At 38.8% G+C, this 20085-nt stretch overlaps 1 protein-coding gene across 1 annotated transcript in view; it reads right to left on the bottom strand.

Moving 5' to 3' along the window:
• TENM3 (teneurin transmembrane protein 3) overlaps positions 1-20085 on the bottom strand; it is a 117574-nt gene that overhangs the window by 84330 nt on the left and 13159 nt on the right. The gene's annotated exons all lie outside the window — the stretch shown is intronic.

The raw sequence follows: 20085 nt of genomic DNA, 5'->3' as shown, positions 1-20085 counted from the left end.
TACTTTATGCCAAGAGTACATTCCTTGTCACAGAATAAGCAAAGCCCAGGAAATAGTGAAGCAGCTTAGCGTCTATTCTAACAAACATTAGGATTCAGGCTGCATACGGATGGGACAGGACCGACAGGATTTCCAACTAAATGTAATAGCTGTGCATATTGGATTACTTAGGACGGACAAAATGAGATACCGTAAGGACCACAATAAAACATTGATAGACTGAACAAAAACACGGTAGTGACGTGCTTCAAGACAGATAGCGAAGAGTGATATTTTGTGACAATCTCCCTAAGGCTTTTATGCTGTTACCTTTATATCCTATCTTGTCTGCTTTTATGGGCAAGGAGGGAAAATTTGGGAAACAATTAAAATAATTTAATATATCCAAAATCTATAATTGTTTCAGTCTAACATGACATTTTAAAAAAACAATTGTTGCCACTTCCTACTGATGATATCTGGCATGCAGCCAACGTGATCTGTTTATGAGGATGACACTTGGGTAGATTCTGGTGTCCTTGTTTGTGAGTGTGATACGACACTGAGAGAAGCAAGGAGAGAAATGCTCTAAAATTCTAAGAATAATGGGCTATTCATCAGATCTCTGTGGACACAGCTATTTATAATTTGGTATAAAACATATTAATAAAAACACTTGCTACAGAAATTGGGGTTTGTTTTACAGCTTCTTATCATTTAAATGCTACTATTGTTCCAGTGACAAAATGTAAGGGAACAATCTGTTTTTAAAGATGTTTATTTTAAGTCTGTGTTAGAAGAATTATTCATATATTGGTGTCCCCTCCTCCACCGCGGAACATGAAAAGAAAATATCGTAAAGAGACATTCTGTCTCTTAAGATCAGAGTTAACAGAAAGAAGACTATTTTGACTGTCTCTCATGGAAGAGTACAATGAAATAACACTTATGGATACCATCAGGTCAGGAAGAGATTAATTTTGCTGCTTCTTTTCGTTCAGACAATTACTGTCTGTATTTACGGATTATTCAATAAATAAAGGGTGAATCTTCTTGATGGATGTGTTTTTTTGTTTTGTTTTTAATGAAAACGCAAGGTTGAATTGCCCCACTGACAAGGAGGTGCGGCAGCTGACTGACTGCACATAAGATTTGGTATATGAAAGCCTGGATATTGCCATGAATATTTTCATATTCTAATGAAAAGCACAAACAAGGAATAGAAAGTAGGTAATCTGAGGAGAAAGGGAAGGGGAATTTTGTCTTCTGAAAAAACTTTTTCCATCTATTTCTACGGTAACTGAAGATGTGAGAATCTGCTGTTTTCTGCTGAACAAGGTTATCAGTTCTTTTTTTATAGAATGTACAGTATTTATAGCTTTTAAAAAATAACAAAACATAAATTATGATATCACATATATTTTGAAACATTTAGAAGAAAACCAAAGAAGTTTCCATATGAAATAAACGAGATTTCTCTCAACATGTTAACCAGAATCTTCTTTAGATTGACAATTTCTTATTCTGTGATAAGAGTATTTGTGATTCTTTAGTTTAGAATTTAAAGCTCATTAAGCTGAATTGCCAACAATGAAGATCTTAAAGCAAAAAGAAAGAAAGAAAGAAAGCTAGAAAAAAAACCCCAAAACCAAAAAACAGCAAATATACCGTTATCTTCAGTTTCTGGTTCTAGAGAAAACGCTTTCACAAAGGAATGAAATCTGTCATAACCCAAAATTATAAAAATGAGACACAGACATTTAAGTCTCAATACTTTAAATCCAAGGCATTTTACATAATTTAAGTCTGATTTGTAATTTACAAAAATATGCATGGAAAACAGTCTATTGTGAAACCTAGTGATACACGGTTATATATAGATATACATGTAGATATGTCAACAAAGAGCAAGTATACAGTACCTTTAACTATCTTATCCAAATAGTGAGCTTGGGAAATTAAAAAGGAAAAAAGAACAGACAGACATTTCAGAAGTGTCACATGGGACAAGAAAATTTTCAGAATTTACATGCAAATTGAGTAGTTGCAGCTGACATAAGACTCACATCACACGACAGAGATGCACTTCATATCTCCTAAAAATGCAGTCTATTCATGTTTTTAGCAAATGCAGTCATGATTCCAGGAAATACTCAGCATTTTCAACTAACTGAACTCACACCACTTTTCACAGATTCTTTGGCATGCGCTCCACTCTCGCCATTTTCAACATTCTCCTTTATAATGGCTGAGCAGGACAAATGGAATCAATTCTTTATTCTTAAAGAACTTTGGAAATTTGCAACTATGAGATCTACAAATAATGAAACTTTAAAAGTTAATAAATAAGCAAAAAGAAGAAAGAAATTGAGACTCTTGAGCAAATGTAATACATTGACGTTATATTTGCAAAAGGCACATACAAGTTCTTTAGAAAATGATTACCCAGTATCTCTTGACTGCAAGCCAGATAGACAATGATTTATCACATATATAGCCCATTAGGAAACAGGGACTACTGTAAGATCCTGTTTATTTTCAGAAACCTACCGGAATAGGCTCTTTTTTCTCACAAAAGGTGTGTAGCAACAGTCAGGACTAAGACTGAATCTTTTTCTGTACCTGTACCTGGCCCTGTCCACTTGTTTCATGAGGCTACAATTAGGCTATACCTTTCCCCTTGAACGGAGACATAAACGCCTCCCTCATTGTAGAGACCTAATATATTCTTAATAAGCCTCCCATCTCCTCGCTTTGTCAAAATTCATACATCTTTAATGATCTAAAATTGCGTTTCAAAGATGCTTATGTTGATTGGTTTTCACTACTGACATATGCAAGTGGTAGCAGAACTCCTAACAGAATGATGGAAACTGTAACTTTCAGTTGGGCCACTCAGGTGTGGTGGTTCTGTCATGTGTGTAAACAGAACTGTATATGGTTCTGACACATCTGTACTGTGTATATGAAAGGATTCCTCACTTTGCCACAGGATTCTATTAGAGGCATTTGAATTGCATTTAAAAATAAGCATGTTTACAGCTAATTGGTAATATGATGTAAGGAAAATTACGGTGAAGAAGATATGGTGTTAGGTACTACTCTGAAATTATAATAAAAATAATTTACCTTTAAAAAAATATATTTATTTATTTATTTATTTATTTATTTTTTGAGACGGAGTCTCCCTCTGTTGCCCAGGCTGGAGTGCAGTAGCGCGATCTCGGCTCACTGCAAGCTCTGCCTCCTGGGTTCACGCTATTCTTCTGCCTCACCCTCCTGAGTAGCTGGGACTACAGGCGCCCGCCACCATGCCTGGCTAATTTTTTGTATTTTAGTAGAGATGGGGTTTCACTGTGTTAGCCAGGATTGTCTTGATCTCCTGACCCCGTGATCTGCCCACCTCGGCCTCCCAAAGTGCTGGGATTACAGGTGTGAGCCACCGCGCCCAGCATTAATTTACCTTTTAAACATTAAAATAAAAATGTATTATTGCAGAACCGTCATATAATTTCTTTATAATTCCTTCTATATGTTATATACTTTACATGCCATATAAACTAGTAGAGCCCTGTAATAGCTCTATTGATGATTTGAACATAAAGAAAGTGCCATCAAAACTTTTGGAGTCTCTGATTCTCATAGGGTAGTATTTCTATGGAAATTCTTAGTGTACAAAAATTAATAATGCTGATCACTGTTACAGAGTCAACCCTTTGCTTTTACATTAGTCCTGCACAACCTAAATAAAGAACACAACTTAATTCTGATCTGGATTAGCAGTTTTAATGGTGGACAAAATTATTTCTAATCAGCCAATCAGATTATTTTTGCCAAGAGAATCAATTACGCAAAAACTGTAGACTGATTTACAGGTAAAGGTAGGTCTTTGGGTCACCAGAACATCAGAGGTAGAACTCGAAGTAGAAAATACATTTAAAATATATAGCCGGTCAAAAGTAACATAATACTTTAAATATTTGCAACACTTAACACAAGTTTTGCAAAAAACTAAAAACCAACCATAAGAAAAAATATCTGTACTGAGAAAGATACCAAGATTTTTCATTTGCATTTTATATCATAGAGAATTGTGAGGCTGAGAGCTTAAAACTAAGAGACAAAGAAGGAAAAACAACAAGGAATATTTTGGCATGGAAGAAAATCTTTCTGATAATACCACAAAAACCTGGTTCTAAATAATGAAGAAGTTAAAAGGATATGTCAATATATGATGTTCAAATAATTATTAAAAGTAATAATTGCAACAATATAAACATCATTATATAAACCAAAACAGGAAATAATAAACAAAGTAGACATGTTGGAAGAAGCCATTAGAAATAATAATCATAAAAATAATACAGTATATTTAAAAATTAATGTACCTAACAATTGCTGAAATGCATATTAAGTTGTAAAAAATTACTTTGAAAACTAACGAGTATGTTCTGACACTAGAGAAAAGTCATTCTTCGATCTACTAAGAAGTTGAAATTTGATTTATAGAATAAAATTCTTATAAAAATGGGTGCTGGACGTATAAAAGGGGGTCCATTACAAAACTATTTTCTGGAGCTGGATAAGGTGGGTCACGCTTGTAATCGCTGCACTTTGGGAGGCTGAGGCAGGAGGATCACTTGAGGTCAGGAGTTCAAGAGCAGCCTGGCCAACATGGTGAAACCCCAACTCTACTAAAAACATAGAAATTAGCAGGGTGTGGTGGTGCATGCCTGTGGTTCCAGCTACTTGGGAGGCTGAGGCAGGAGAATTGTTTGAACTCGTTAGGCAGAGGTTGCAGTGAGGTGAGATTGTACCATTGCACTCCAGCCTGGGTGACAAAGTGAGACTCAGTCTCAAAATAAAAGAAAACCACAAAAAAAACAAAAACACCTCCACTACTTTCTAGAAAAATGCTGCAGTCATAAAATACTTTCCCTGGAGTTTCGATTATTTATCTTGGAAGACCCAGGTGGGACACACGGCACGAGTAGTACCGTATTTCCTGTGAGATGGCAAGTCTTAATCTTTTTTGGGTCTCAGATCTTTGAGTAAACTGGTGAAAGTTTTGGGTACTCTTCCCAGAAAAATTCACGTATGTTCACAAACACAACATGCCGCCTTTGATTTCAGCTCTGCCATGAGCCCTGGCTCTGTAATGTACAGATTATGAACACCTGGCTGATGCATTAATGATTCCTAAATTCCTGGCTCTGGCCCAGGTCTCGCTCTCCTAGCTCTGACCAGGTTCAGAATGATCCAGGGTGACACACATGAAGCATTTTGCCGTTAGCCTTGCTCACTGTAGGTAATAGGTAATTACACTGTAGGCAAAGTAGGTAATAAAAAAGGCTTCCTTTGTGCCAAATACTGTTCTAAGTGCTTATGTTATTCTCTCATTTCATCTTCACCACAATCCTGTGATGTAGTAACAGTTGAGACGGTAAATATAGATAAGGAAACAGAGGAGAGGAATGATTATCTTGGGCAAGGTAACGCCTTGGCAACCTAGGCTGCCTGGTTCCAGAGCTTGCTCTAAACCACTCTGTCACAATGCCGTCTCTTGGAGATTTAGAAAAAAAGAAAGGTTTTGTTTTTGTTTTATTTTTCCCCAGTAGAAAAAATTGATGAAAGGAGCTCAGAACCAGACACTTCATTCTCCAAAGCCAAAGGCAGTTCCACCTTCTTTTACATGTCTTCTACATGGATTCTGTAGGAAAGCACAAGGTAGATCTAGAGATTACTTTAAATGCCAAGGCTAATCCTTGGCCTTAACTGTCTTTCAAAATACATTTGGATACACAGCCATCCCTGGAACATAACAAATGAAGCAATCATTCAGGTTTCAAGCCTATGATCCGCAGGTCCTTGGTCTACTTGCTGGTACAGGTAGGCAAAGACTCATGGAAATTTCGAATGTGAAAGAAAAATGTGGCGCACCGAAAATATTTATATTATATATTTAGTCCATAAATTTTCAGTATCAACAAAGCAAATGACTACTGTGTATTCTTTTCACACATCCTCCCTCTAGGCGCTTCCTTTTAAGAATTCCCCTTTGTATTTCGGGAAAGACGGATGGAGGAGGACACAAGACAATCCTTTTAAGAATTCCCCTTTGTATTTCGGGAAAGACGGATGGAGGAGGACACAAGACAATCCTTTTAAGAATTCCCCTTTGTATTTCGGGAAAGACGGATGGAGGAGGACACAAGACAATTTGCTCTTTTCTGCACCCCTTAGTGATGGACCTGGACTCTCTGGCCTCTGAGGATGGGCCTTACTCATATATAGTATTGTTGTATGTTTCATTCCTCCCATCTAGATCAGGAAGGAATGGCATCTTTTTGGAATTCTGTCTTCAGGCCGTTGCCTCATCTGCTTATCTATCAACATTCTGGGCACCCCTCCATCTCTTCTGTTACCTTATTCTTCCTTTTTCCTCCCCCTTCCCCAACACCTCTCTTGGATAAAGTCTAAGAGTATGCACATCAGAGTACGTGTAACAGGAAAACAACAATCAAGAACTAGCTGTGATGAATTCACTTCTACTAACGGACTTTCTAGGCATAGGTGACTTAATGTGTAAACTGTCCTCATTAGAAGTGTAAATTCTAGGCCATGAAAATCACTGCATTCCCACTGCCTGGCTCACAGCAGGCTCTTTTTCTGTGTTTTTGGATACAGGGTCTCACTCCATCACCCAGGCTGGAATGCACTGGCACAATCACAGCTTGGCTCACTGTAGCCTCAACTTCCCGGGCTTGGGTGATCCTCCCACCTCAGCCTCCCAAGTAGCTGAGACTACAGGCGCACCCCAACCACACCCGGCTAATTTTTCTATTTTTTGTAGAGACGGGGTTTCACCATGTTGCTCAGGCTGGTCTTGAACTCCTGACCTAAAGTGATCTGACTGCCTCGGCTTCCTAACCTGCTAGGATTACAGGCATGAGTCACTGTGCCTGGTCAAAGCAGCGTCTTCACATCTGTTATATAAAATGATCAAATGTACTTTTGGTGGCCGTAGTATATCCTCTATGTGTTTACAGCTTTTGAAGAAATTCTACAAGTAATATAGAGACTCTCTTTTGAGAAAGAAGCAAAAGTGAGTAAAACCTCATTTTATACCATTCTCCCCCTGTCCTTCAGCCATCTGTTCCTCTCCCCTCCCATGTATTCTAACTATGGACAGTAGTATTCACAATAACTACTATTTATTATGTGCTGAAAACTGCTAAGCATTTAATGTGAATTAACCAGTTTAATTTTCACCACCCTGTGGGGTAACAGGTACATTATTATCTTCCCCTATTTCACAAATGAGGCAACTGAGACACGAGAAATTAGGTAACTTTCCTAAGATCAAAGTGCTAGCAGTGGCAAAGAGGAAGTTCCAACCAGGTCGCCTGACACCAAAATCCATATTCTAAATAAATGTTACAGTTACAACTCAGAAGAACCAGAACTGTGTACCTGTGTAAGGCGGACTGGAAGCATCATCTGTTTATAGATTGGTCAAGGAATTTACTGGAATAAAAAAATCAGACTAAACAACATGGAAATCGTTAAGTTCCAACACTGACAGTTAAAGGAAATAAGATAAAAACCTGAATGAATTTTAAATACTGATGTGATTACACAGCTTCATAAATGAGAGTACCTTATATAAACTAAAGAAAGCTTTAATGCTGTCATCTGTTCTAAAAAATCCAAAGTTTGGAAAACCAGTGGGTAAGAGAGTAGAACTAGGGATAAAACCAGGAAAAATAAAAACAAGTAAGTTTGAAAAAAACAGAAACCAAAAAGCCCCAAAGACCAGAAGCAGTTGAGTGGATGTACAAATGTTGGACGAGAAATATCTGCTGAGTAGTAGTTCCCAAGAAGGCCGCTCATTTAAAAATGAGGTATAAGGAGTCTATGTGCCTGTCTGGCTGAGACATGGAATAAGATTAATTCCAAGTTTGCTTCCTTTTACCATCAGGCTGACTCTCGTAAACACAGAGAAGTAACAAAGGCAAACCAAGTTGGTTATATAGACATCAGGTAGCTCAGAAAGGAAGGTCAAATCTGTTTCACTGTGTACAAGCAGTTGTTGATGTGTATGGCTATGAACTACGCACACTGTTCCTGCTGTCAACAACGGGCTTGGGGGGAGCATATTAAATAGTACCGTCTAATATTGTCACCAGGCTACTGGCTTGAATCCTCGGTACAGCATAGACATCAGATGCCGTACATCATAAAATATAGACATATTCTTCACTATGACAATTACTGTGAAGTCCTTGGAGTAGAGGGCAGATTTTTAGTTAGCATTGAGCATTTCATAGTACTTCCGAACACGGACTTAAAAAATGACTCACATTAGTATCTCATTAAAGTTGTAAGTAGGTATCATTCTTAGATTAGTCAAGTACCAATTCCTGCAGGATGACAGAAAAGCTACAGTCTGCAAATAAGTACATATTAAATCCACTTATTCCAATCAGCAACTGTTTAAATCAGCATGCAAGCTGCATACCCATTGATTTGGTGTTCCTTAATTGGTGTTCATTGCACTGTTTTATTACTGATTACCTTATCATAAAGGGTTATTACAGTGATATAAGTTTAAACACCATAAAACAATGACATTTTCTTAAGAGTTTACTCAAGACTCCTTAAAATATGTTCTCTTTTGCCACAGAATTATCAGATTATGGGCAAGCTCAAAAAAAATTATTTCCTATTTAGGAAAGTCAATTAATTTGCATTTTATCAACTAGTAAGTGAGGTGGTGTCAGCAAAAAAAAAAAAAGTTTTTTGTATGTGTGTGTGTGTGTGTGTGTGTGTGTGTTTGTGTGTGTGTGTTTGTGTGTGTGTTTGTGTGTGTGTGTTTGTGTGTGTGTGTGTTTGTGTGTGTGTGGTTTGTGTGTGTGTGTTTGTGTGTGTGGTGTGTTTGTGGTGTGTGTGTGTGGTGTTTGTGTGTGTGTTGGTGTGTGTGTGTGTGTTTGTGTGTGTGGTGTTGTGTGTGTTTGTGTGTGTGTTGTGTGTTTGTGTGTGTGTGGTTTGTGTGTGTGTGTGTGTTTTGTGTGGTGTGTGTGTGTGTGTGTGTGTTGTGTGTGTGTTGGTGTGTGTGTTTGTGTGTGTTTGTGTGTGTGTGTGTGGTGTGTTTGTGTGTGTGTGTTGTGGTGTGTGTGTGTTTGTGTGTGTGTGGTGTTTGTGTGTGTGTGTGGTGTGTTTGTGTGTTGTGTGTGTGTGTGTGTTTGTGTGTGTGTGTGTTTGTGTGTGTGTGTGTGTTTGTGTGTGTGTGTGTGTTTGTGTGTGTGTGTGTGTTGTGTGTGTTTGTGTGTGTGTGTGTGTTTGTGTGTGTGTGTGTGTGTGTGTGTGCACATGGGATTTAAAGGGTCTGCTCCCTTATAATTGGTAATGCTTTTTCAAAAATTTGCTTCAAATAAATTGGTTTTGAAACTTTGCATATTGTATTCTTTTTATTCTTTTTACAGTTTGGAAACGATGTAAAAATTATCTGAATGAATACACTGCCTCTTACATGCACTTACTCAAGCAAAATACCATACTTCAATTTGGAACAGTATTTATACCAAGGCATTCCAAACGAGTGAAACAATATTTTTTCCTGATTTAAGTCAGCCCAGAAAAATCCAGATTCTATGGAAAAGGTACTTTGAGATAAATCACATTTTATAAAGTCAGCACTGCTGAAAGAGTGCCTTTATAAGCTGCAGAGCTTTGTAGAGATGACTGGTAGAACAGAATTTGGTATTTTCCTTCAATTTAGGATTTCATGCCTGACTATGGACTACATACACATAATGGAAGTAACAGTGGAACACTCAAGCTCCAGACAGCTGGCTCACGGATGCTGGGATGTGCACAGCCTATGCAAAGAGATGCCTTGTGTGCTGTGTGAGGGATGGGTTTTGTGGTAGTCTTTGCATGTGGGATGATTTCATTCACTGAACCACAAACATACACGTTAGTAACACATCTCCTTTATTTTTTATTCCTTGTGTGAGTTTATTGAATGACACAAGCAAAAAACACATTTTAGGATTTCCTAGATTAAAAAAATCAGGTATATTTTAGTATTCCTATTTGGTAATGAAACTAGTCAGAGACAGCTCTTAACATTAATTAAAAAAAACTATAATACAACTATACTAGGTGAATATTTGGCTATTTAAGGTTTTGGAAAAATGAAGTTGGTTGTAACAATGATTAGAGTGGTGTCTGGATAGTGTTAACAAATCCAATCACAGGAAGCCATAACAGTGATCTACAGATTTGGGCAATACCAATAGGTATAATTTTTGGCCTATAATTGCCACTTTTGTCTCTTCATAACATTTAATATTTAAGAAAAATTTCTAGACTAAAACTTTAAAGTATGAAAAATATAATGGGTCTTTCTCATGTCAGTTTTCTTGACCATATCTGGAAAATAATAAACAACACTGAACAATCCTTTTAACTTACCTAGGATACATTACAATTTATTTTATGAAAATAGTAAACAAATGGCTGTTCTCAAAGGTGATTTATATAGAAAGTAATTTTTCTTTATTTGTAGGTGAGAGTCTGCAAGGATGTTTACCATTTGTATACACTTTTCTCAGCCTTTTCTCATGAGCTGATGCTGGTGACACAAATAATCTACCCACTTTCTGTAAGTGTTTTCCATTGGCCAATGTCTACACAGATTCCAGCCTACTAATTTCCAATGACAGAAAAACGGGACATTAATTTAAATTTTGGAAGGAGGTGGGCAGAGTGTTCAATAGCTCACAATGTTCTTAAATCTTCCATAGTATAAACTGATTTTCCTCAAACTATTTTTTACTGTTGTAATTGTTGTTTTTTATTTTGGCAAACTACAAGTTCTGTTATCAGCTATCATTTAAAATTTCCTGGATAAAAAAAAGTGGTACTTCATTAAGACATCACCGGCATTATTGTTTTTGCATCTGTTTCTATGACAATTCAATCTTTTGTAACAGGGACATAGATATTAATTTATTTTCATTACATAAAAATTAATTTTCATCTATTCCACTATATACATACACATAAGAACAATTAAAAAATAATTCAGGAGGCAGGACAGTCTATCTAGGGCTTAAGAGCGTAGGCTTGAGCCGGGCGCGGTGGCTCACGGCTGTAATCCCAGCATTTGGGAGGTCGAGGCGGGCAGATCACGAGGTCAGGAGATTGAGACCATCTTGGCTAACATGGTGAAACCCCATCTCTACTAAAAATACAAAAAATTAGCCAGGTGTGGTGGCGGGCACCTGTAGTCCCAGCTACTTGGGAGGCTGAGGCAGGAGAATGGCGTGAACCTGGGAGGCGGAGCTTGCAGTGAGCCGAGATCCGGCCACTGCACTCCAGCCTGGGTGACAGAGCAAGACTCTGTCTCAAGAAAAAAAAAAAAAAAAAAAAAAAGAGTGTGGGCTTGGAAATTGCTCACACGGGTCTGGAGTCTGATTTTGTTGCTTACTAGCTGTGCATTCACAGAAAAGTTACATAACCTTTTGGAGCCTCAGTTTCTTCAATGGAGATTTTACTCGTTTCTAGCTGAGAATTAAATAACATAATTAATGTAGAACACTTTGCATTGTGCCTTAGCAAATAGTAAATGCTCAATAAATATTAAATATTATCGATTCATCTTATTAATAGGGATAGTTTAAAAAGGACACACTCATGAGGCAACTGGTATTTTTAAAGCGACTGAAGAAGAAAGAGTCTGACTTTGAGGAAAGAAATGTGCGACTGGCAATGATTTGGTTTCATAAGCCCCAGGGTCCATTCTGCCCCATAGCAGCAGGATAAGCCCCTGTACTCTGCCTCCCTAAGCTGTCCTCCTTTTGCCGAGAACTTTCTTTACAGGAACTGGCTTGTTCCCAGAGTAGGGACAACTCCATTTTGGAGTCAGGAAGTTTCCTTCTTCCTTGTCTCTCAGAAGTTAGAGGCACAATTCCTGGTCAACATGGAGTTCAGCTTTTTGGAATAAAGAACACATCACAATTTGCCCTTATATATTTTCTGCTCCCTCACTAGTAATTTTATTTGAGCAAGATAAATTAGTATTTTCTTAAAAAGTGTAGGTACTCACACAAATATTCATATACTCCACTCACAAATTCAGAAATACGAGCCATGTATTTACAATAACTATTTGGAAACTAAGACATTCGAATATCATATTTTACATGCATATCCTTATCCTTACATTGTGAATTTGCTAAAGCTTTTTCATTATGAAATACACTGAGTAGACAGGATATATATTGCTAACTTTTCATAGCAGAATGGTATAAGTTTATGTGTCACCATTCTTAAATACAGGAGGAAGCCCACCCTTGGCTGAGACAATCCCTTCCAGTAGCTGTGGGTGGCACACAAACATGTAGTCATAATTGCACATCTAGACTTTTACTATGTGGTTTGTTCCTACAGTGGTCACAATTCAGAGGACAACGCTTTTAGAGGCAGGAAAGAGGCAGAGTAAGTGAAATAACCACATAGTTTCCTCTCTGCATTTTATGGCAGCTATATGGTGATTTTTTCCTTATCTATATCGATGTATTGCAGTGGATTACTCATATACATAACAATCACTACTGGGGACTCATCTTAAAAGTCAAGAGTTGGGGCCGGTGCACTGGCTCACACCTGTAATCCCAGCACATTGGGAGGCTGAGGTGGGCGGATCACGACGTCAGGAGCTAGAGACCATCCCGGCTAACATGGCAAAACCCCGTCTCAATTAAAAATACAAAAAAATTAGCCAGGTCTGGTGGCGGGCACCTGTAGTCCCAGCTACTCATGAGGCTAAGCAGGAGAATTGCTTGAACCCAGAGGCAGAGGTTGCAGTGAGCTGAGATCGTGCCACTGCACTCCAGCCTGAGCGACAGAGCAAGACTCTGTCTCAAAAAAAAAAAAAAAAAAAAAAGTCAAGAGTTGGACTGTATGTGAAAAGTATTATTTAACACCTTATTGTTCAGGTGGGGACTAATGAATGCACACCTTATGTCATTAATTCACAATTAGATTGCTTATGTGTAGCCACATGTTTTCTATGGACACATATGTAAATATTAATTTTGGACAGAATGGTAATCATTCAGTATCATAACAATGAAGCAGCTGTAACCTGTCTGGTGAGCTAAGCGATGGAGCTGCAGGCGAGCTCCACAGGCAGATGGCTTTACCCACCCATGCTTAAAGTTAAAGACTTTTCTAAAAAGAGGTGTTGACTAATCAGAACAACTAGGCATAGTTTTGATGCAAATTGACCAATTTGCAATGTAGATTACCCTAAAAACTAATTTAGTATATAAGAAAAATTAAGCTCTGTTGTTAAAGGAAGACATTATATCACATTTAGATACAGTAGATTCCCCACCAACATAATTATTTACTAATTTCATTCAACCAACAGAGTTTAATGGAAAAGCAGCTGGCAAAGTATTCACATTGATGGACCTCCTTTGACTGCTCCTTAATTTATCCAAGGCACATGCCTGTTAAATCCCAGAAATGATAGTCATATTTCAGACAGCTGGTTTCCAGCTTCATTAAAGGGGCACTCAAAAAAGAGAGGGTCACTGAACTTATCATGAAGAGCAACAGGCAAAAATTGGCTCCAGTCACACCCTCATCTGTGAACACGTTAAATATGAAGGCTGCAGGAAGGCCGTGCCTCTGTATGGACAGACACCATAACCAAACTTGCACTTTAAAATAGGGAGGTGGAAGAGGAACTGTTTTAAGATGAAAAGAGGCTATTTTCCACTTGTCATATTCAAGAAATGGCAAAGATAAATTCTGCCATTGAAAGGATACCAACATACCATGTGCGAAGGGATAATCATACTTCTTAAAATTGTGGGCTTAATTTCTCTACCCTTACATTAGACTGAATGAAAAGTCCCCAACATTTCATTTACTCCATTAGGTAATAAGGATCTCAGCATATAAGGAAAATTACTTCAAATCCTCATAAACACCTCAATAGCTGCCTTTCACTCTCCAGTTACCTGGCTTACTTTTGGGAAGAATGTGGCATCCTTATAATCTGGAACTTGAGATAATCTTTCTCTTCCTTGTTGATATCGTGAAATAGCTGACAGGATATTATTTTGCACCTGGTTTCACTCTCAAATGCCTTGGATCTAAACTTTTCAATAAAAGGCTTCTGATGAACTTGGCAAGCATTGAAGGAGCATTTTCCATCTTCATTTCTGGTTAAATTGTATATCTAGTCAATTGAGCTTTAAAACCTCCATCCAATATACTAGGTTTTGGTGGAAATTAAGATCGTAGATGGTTTTTAAAAGATACAAATTAATGAGGTGTTCCAAATGGAAAAAAGATAGTATATTAGTAAAGGAACAAAATGTCAAGTTTCTAATGAAACAGTATAGTACAAATTTGACATATGACTTACTTGGCTTTTATTCAGATACCATGTCTCTCAATAAACTTTTTAAAAAACAACTTATATTGGTTTAAGATGGGACACGTGGTTTCAGAAAGAAAAATGGAAACCACAGGCATGAATACATGAATATATTCATATTTTAAGTTTCTGGCCTGGCATATAACTGCAATTAAAATTAATGGATTCAAAAATTTCCTTGAGATAACAATGCTAATTTATAAGTTGTTTCCCTAAGACACAGAGCTACTACACAGTCAACTATTTTGAGACTTAAAAGAACTAGTTAGCAAACCACCAAGTTCATGGTGGGAAACAAATGCAAGGTACGGGGAAAGGGAGGACTTGGGTGTGCCAAGCCTGAAGACATCAGGCAGATTTCAATGACATCTAACTCATCAAAAAACAATACAAATCCTCACAGTTTCTTACGTACTGCTCCCAGTCGAGAAAAATCACAACGGGTTTAACTCTCCATTCTTTCTGAAACAGCTGCTTCTAGTGCCAGTGGGCCTGCCTTCCAGCGGGCCTGCCTTCCAGGGGGCCTGCCTTCCAGGGGGCCTGCCTTCCAGCGGGCCTGCCTTCCAGCGGGCCTGCCTTCCAGCGGGCCTGCCTTCCAGCGGACCTGCCTTCCAGCGGGCCCTGCCTTCCAGCGGGCCCTGCCTTCCAGGGGGCCTGCCTTCCAGGGGGCCTGCCTTCCAGCGGGCCTGCCTTCCAGTGGGCCCTGCAGGAGAAAGCTTAATTTGTCAGGAGCTATTGGGACTCAAGTTAGACCACAGGAGGTAGACTGGAAAGAAATTCCTGCACAAGCAAACACCACAGTATAGAATTCATTTATCGTATGACCCTAAACAAGCAGGTGAAGCGTATTTCTTTGAAAGAACTCTAAATTCTCATCCTCATATGTGTAAATTACTTCAGTGGGAAACGTATGTTACATCCAGATGTATTCACCCACAAAGCAGTTATTTTCATTCAGAATTGAGTCTCAGAAGGCCTAAAAAATGTTCCTTTTCTAAAGTATGGAAAAAAAAAAAAACCTAATGTTTCCCAAAACAACATACCTGTCCTAGAAATTTACCTCTTAGTAGCACTGGTACTGCCATCTGATAAGAAACCACGCAGCTTTAGCTGATGACTATGCTGTTGTCTCTCTTTTTTGTGAGGATAAATTATGGCATGAAGGATAGGGTGGAGAAAAAGGGAACTCAAGGCCTGATGTCAATAGTGAGAGCTGTTTATCCCTACACTTACTCCCACTGTTAAGGACAGAAACCGAAGCCTTGGGAAATTATTTAGTGGAAAATAAATCACCAGCATGATTGGAGATCACGTATCCACATGGCCCTTGGGACTATGACTTTTCCTGACAGTTACGCAGCAAGTCAGGTGTAGAAGTCAGTGCGGAGTCTCACCCACTTCTTTGAGGATGTAATCGGTAATCTGAGTTGTAGATGTAATTCTAACGGGACTTTTGGAGACATGTATGACTGGCCCGGGAAGGTGAAGGAGATAAGGAAGGAGGGACGCTAGAAGGTTACATTTGTAACACACTTCACAAGAAGTTGGTAGAAGACTCCAAATTAGTAACACCTTTGAGGCTCTATAGTATACAGACTGTAACAGTAGAAATTGAATTATTTGATAAAACCTTGGCATGCAGTATTTAAGGCTAAACTATGATAGGAACACAGAGTCAAACTTACTAAAGTTTCAAATTTAGGTCACTAAATTGGTTTTTGTTGGTTGATTACTCTCTCACTCAACAGGCTGCGGAACACTGAGCGAAAGACAAATTTGGCTCAAAGTGCAGATCTACCATTGCTCTCAATGCTGGCTGCAAGGAAGCAGAATCCAGCTCCATGTCCTTTTTTTGATGAAATTGGTATATGTAAAGAAAAGCAAATACGAAAGAATGATTTGAAGGACAGACAAATTGCAATATCAGAATAAACCTTATCTTTGTAGTAGTTTAAAAAATATTGAAACAGTAGAGAACACTGACAACCAAACAAAACAGGGCCTCCACCTTTTAGAAAGGTCACAGAAACCAGACATGCATTTGTAGATAAGAGATTAAGTGACCCCAGCCGGGCGCGGTGGCTCAAGCCTGTCATCCCAGCACTTTGGGAGGCCGAGGCAGGCAGATCACAAGGTCAGGAGATCGAGACCATCCTGGCTAACACGGTGAAACCCCGTCTCTACTAAAAAGTACAAAAAACTAGCCGGGCGAGGTGGCGGGCGCCTGTAGTCCCAGCTACTCGGGAGGCTGAGGCAGGAGAATGGCATGAACCTGGGAGGCGGAGCTTGCAGTGAGCTGAGATCCGGCCACTGCACTCCAGCCTGGGCGACAGAGCGAGACTCCGTCTCAAAAAAAAAAAAAAATAAATAAATAAAAATAAAAATAAATTATAAGACCGAGGGGATTACAGAGGCTAAAGACTATATAAAACTGTTAACTGAAGAAACTAGACTAAAATGAGAAAAACAGTATTGAAAGGCCCCCAAAGGATACTGTTATCTCAACGGAAGAAACAGACATCCAAATCAGCCCGGTTCTCAGAACATGGGCGATACTCCTGAGCTCTGAAGGGGCTTTCTATGACTCTCTCAGGGATCTCTGTCCCCTCTGTCCATCAAATTTCTTATTACTGAGAATCACTGGGACTTGCAGAGCAGGAGGGACCTCAAGAAGTTCTCGTTCTGCAAGCTTCACAGGAGGTTTTTCAGCCTGTCAATTTAGGAGACTTTCCCCTGGATTTCCAGGGCCAATGAAGTCAGTTTAGGAGAATCTCCCCCTCAACTCCATGCCTGCTGCCTCCTTGGTGACCCACTCTCTACTGTGAATGACAGATCACAAGGCATCTATGTCCAGACTATTCATGTGTCAGGAAGTAGAGGGGATTAGTTCTCCTTGTATCCAGCATGCACTCCTGTTTTTCTGGAATTAGCCTCGGCTAATTCCTCTGCCTAGAGACAAGATTTAGCAGGGAGGAATTAGTTACAGTCAGTTTGTTATGAATTTCAGTCCAGAGACTAGCAACAGCAACCAGAAGAAACATCTATAGGGTGTTTACTGCATGCCAGGCACTGTGCTAAGCGCTTTTCCACATGACCTGGCACATTTAATACCCTCAGGAACTCTGCGAGGTAGTTATTATTTTCATTCCCACTTTATAGATGAGGAAACTGAGGCACAGCAGGCTTAAGTCATTTCCCAAGATCATACAGACATGAAGTGACAGAGCTGGAACCAGGGGGAAATCCAGGGTTATGGGTCTGAAATTTACTAATGTGGGAGGCCCTCTTTAAGAAAAAGAATATCAAAATATAATTATAAAATTGGTATAAAAGGATGTAGAATGAGAAAAACCACAACAAAACATTATTTTTCAGTTAATACCACAAATATCAGAGAAACCATATGCTTTTTTTTTTTTTTTTTTTTTTTGAGACGGAGTCTCGCTCTGTCACCAGGCTGGAGTGCAGTGGGGCAATCTCAGTTCACTGCAACCTCTGACTCCCTGGTTCAAGCTATTCTCCTGCCTCAGCCTCCTGAGCAGCTGGGATAACAGGCATGCACCACCATGCCCAGCTAATTTTTGTAGTTTTAGTAGAGAAGGGGTTTCACCACGTTAGCCAGGATGGTCCTGATCTCCTGACCTCATGATCTACCCACCTTGGCCTCCCAAAGTGCTGGGATTACAGGCATGAGCAACTGTGCCTGACCCCATACACATTTTTTTTATTCAGTGCTTGCCATGCCTCTAATGAACATTTTTCCTATATTTTTGGGCTATAATTACTCTTTAATTGCCTCTTTATATGACAATGATTTTTGTAATATTTTCTATACAGAGTATAGAAAGATAATTCAGTCTATATTCTGTGCGATAGTTTACTTTTCATTATTGATAAAACTATCAGTAGTAGTCCAATTGATTTCAAAATTTGTTATTGGTAATGTCATGTAAATTTGTGCCATTATTGTCAAGTTTGGAAAGGCTTTTTTTTCATTGTGTAATAAACTGATCTTAAATATGCTGAGTTGATAATACTCATTAACTATTTTGTTGTGATGTTCGCACAGCAGAATATTTTGAGTTTTATGTTAACTTTGCAATGTCAGTATTTCATGTCACATAAACAAGACTTTCTGGTGCACTCATGTGATTCAGTGATACTGTGGGATGCGTAACACATGTGATTTCACACACCGTTGAACTTAATATTTGCAGTACTGCTACGGAGTTATACCCTACAAATACAGGAATTCTGATAAATACTCAAAGGAGAAGTACTCATCTAAAAGGAAAAGCGATGGCATGTTTATAATTACATAAACTCTATTATCAAGTACACGCCTGGTAGGAGAAAACTTCTGCTTTAATTAGGCATTTTAGGTATTTGATGACACGAGGAATTTTCCAGACTAGCTTCCATTTCCATACACTTCAAACCTTATTTCTCCTCCAATACCTACTTGCTTCTGGTGCAAAGCTCCACAGGACAAAGTCATATCTTCATCTAATTACTCCCTGACCCTGTACTTTCGTGTCACTAGGTGAGTCAGTGGAAGGCAGGAAGATTCCCAGGTGGCTAGCAGTAACAACCAGAGAGAGAAGTGATTTCACATCTCATATGCATATCCCATTAAATCTAAACTAAATGTACCCCCAGATCAAATTCTCCTTATCGGAATTCTCACAATGCCCACAGCCACCCCAATGCCATCTGCACGAGGAAAAGTGTGGTGAAAAGGAAGTTGGAGTGTGAAGAGTCAGAAGTCAGCTGATTTGCAAGTTTTATATTAACATATGACACCTGAACCCACGGTGTCCCCTTGTGGGATCTTAGGAGGGGCCGGTGCAAATGAAACCCTGACATTCATGCTTCACCAGCTTCACAGTAAACCAGTCTCTGGTAAGGTCAGGGACGCTGGTAGTTTGGCGAAGGGTTGCCTTTCGTCACCACTACCAACCACCGACTGATGTGAAGCCAAATGCCTCCCAGAACAGCCATTTGTGGGCATGATGTAGTGTCCTATATCCACTGTTAACGGAAATTATCAACAAAGTGCAACTTAAAATCTAAAAAGACATTTTTAGAATTACATGTTGTTTTATTTTGGATGTGATGCTCAATTTGGGAAACACTGCAAAAGTGCCGAAGAATAGTGAGTTTTGCAATTTAAGTGAAGCATTTATCAGAGCGGTCATTTTATTTTCAAATTTGTCACCTACTTTTTAACAATTAAAATACTATTCTTTCACCATTATCTGAGATAAGAATTAGAACACCAAGCCTAAGCTTGTCTGTATCAGTAAAAGTTTTGATCTTTCTCTCTTTCCACCCCATATTGTTTCCAAAATACCTCCCCAGCTGTGTGCATTTCATTTTCAGTTTCTAATCTTCAGCATCCCAAAGCCCAAGAGCAACCCTGGTGTTTAACAGAGGATGCTGAGTACTGCATGTGTAAGTTTTGTCTGAGCAAACAAAGCCTGTCTTTGTGATCATTAATGATCTCGTTTCCCAATGTACTGAGAATTAGAATAAAAACAAATAGCTGGTCTTTTGTAGTTTAAAGGAATGAGGATGTCCCCTAGGCTACATTTCCATTTGAATTGCCTAAAAGTACACGAAAATCAATGTAGCTCAATAAA

The sequence above is a fragment of the Trachypithecus francoisi genome, unplaced genomic scaffold (genome assembly GCF_009764315.1).
Source record: "Trachypithecus francoisi isolate TF-2019V2 unplaced genomic scaffold, Tfra_2.0 Lachesis_group1, whole genome shotgun sequence".
In the NCBI taxonomy this organism is placed as follows: Eukaryota; Metazoa; Chordata; class Mammalia; order Primates; family Cercopithecidae; genus Trachypithecus; species Trachypithecus francoisi.
Note: the sequence above shows the minus strand (reverse complement) of the source record. Positions and strands in the feature narration are given on the sequence as shown.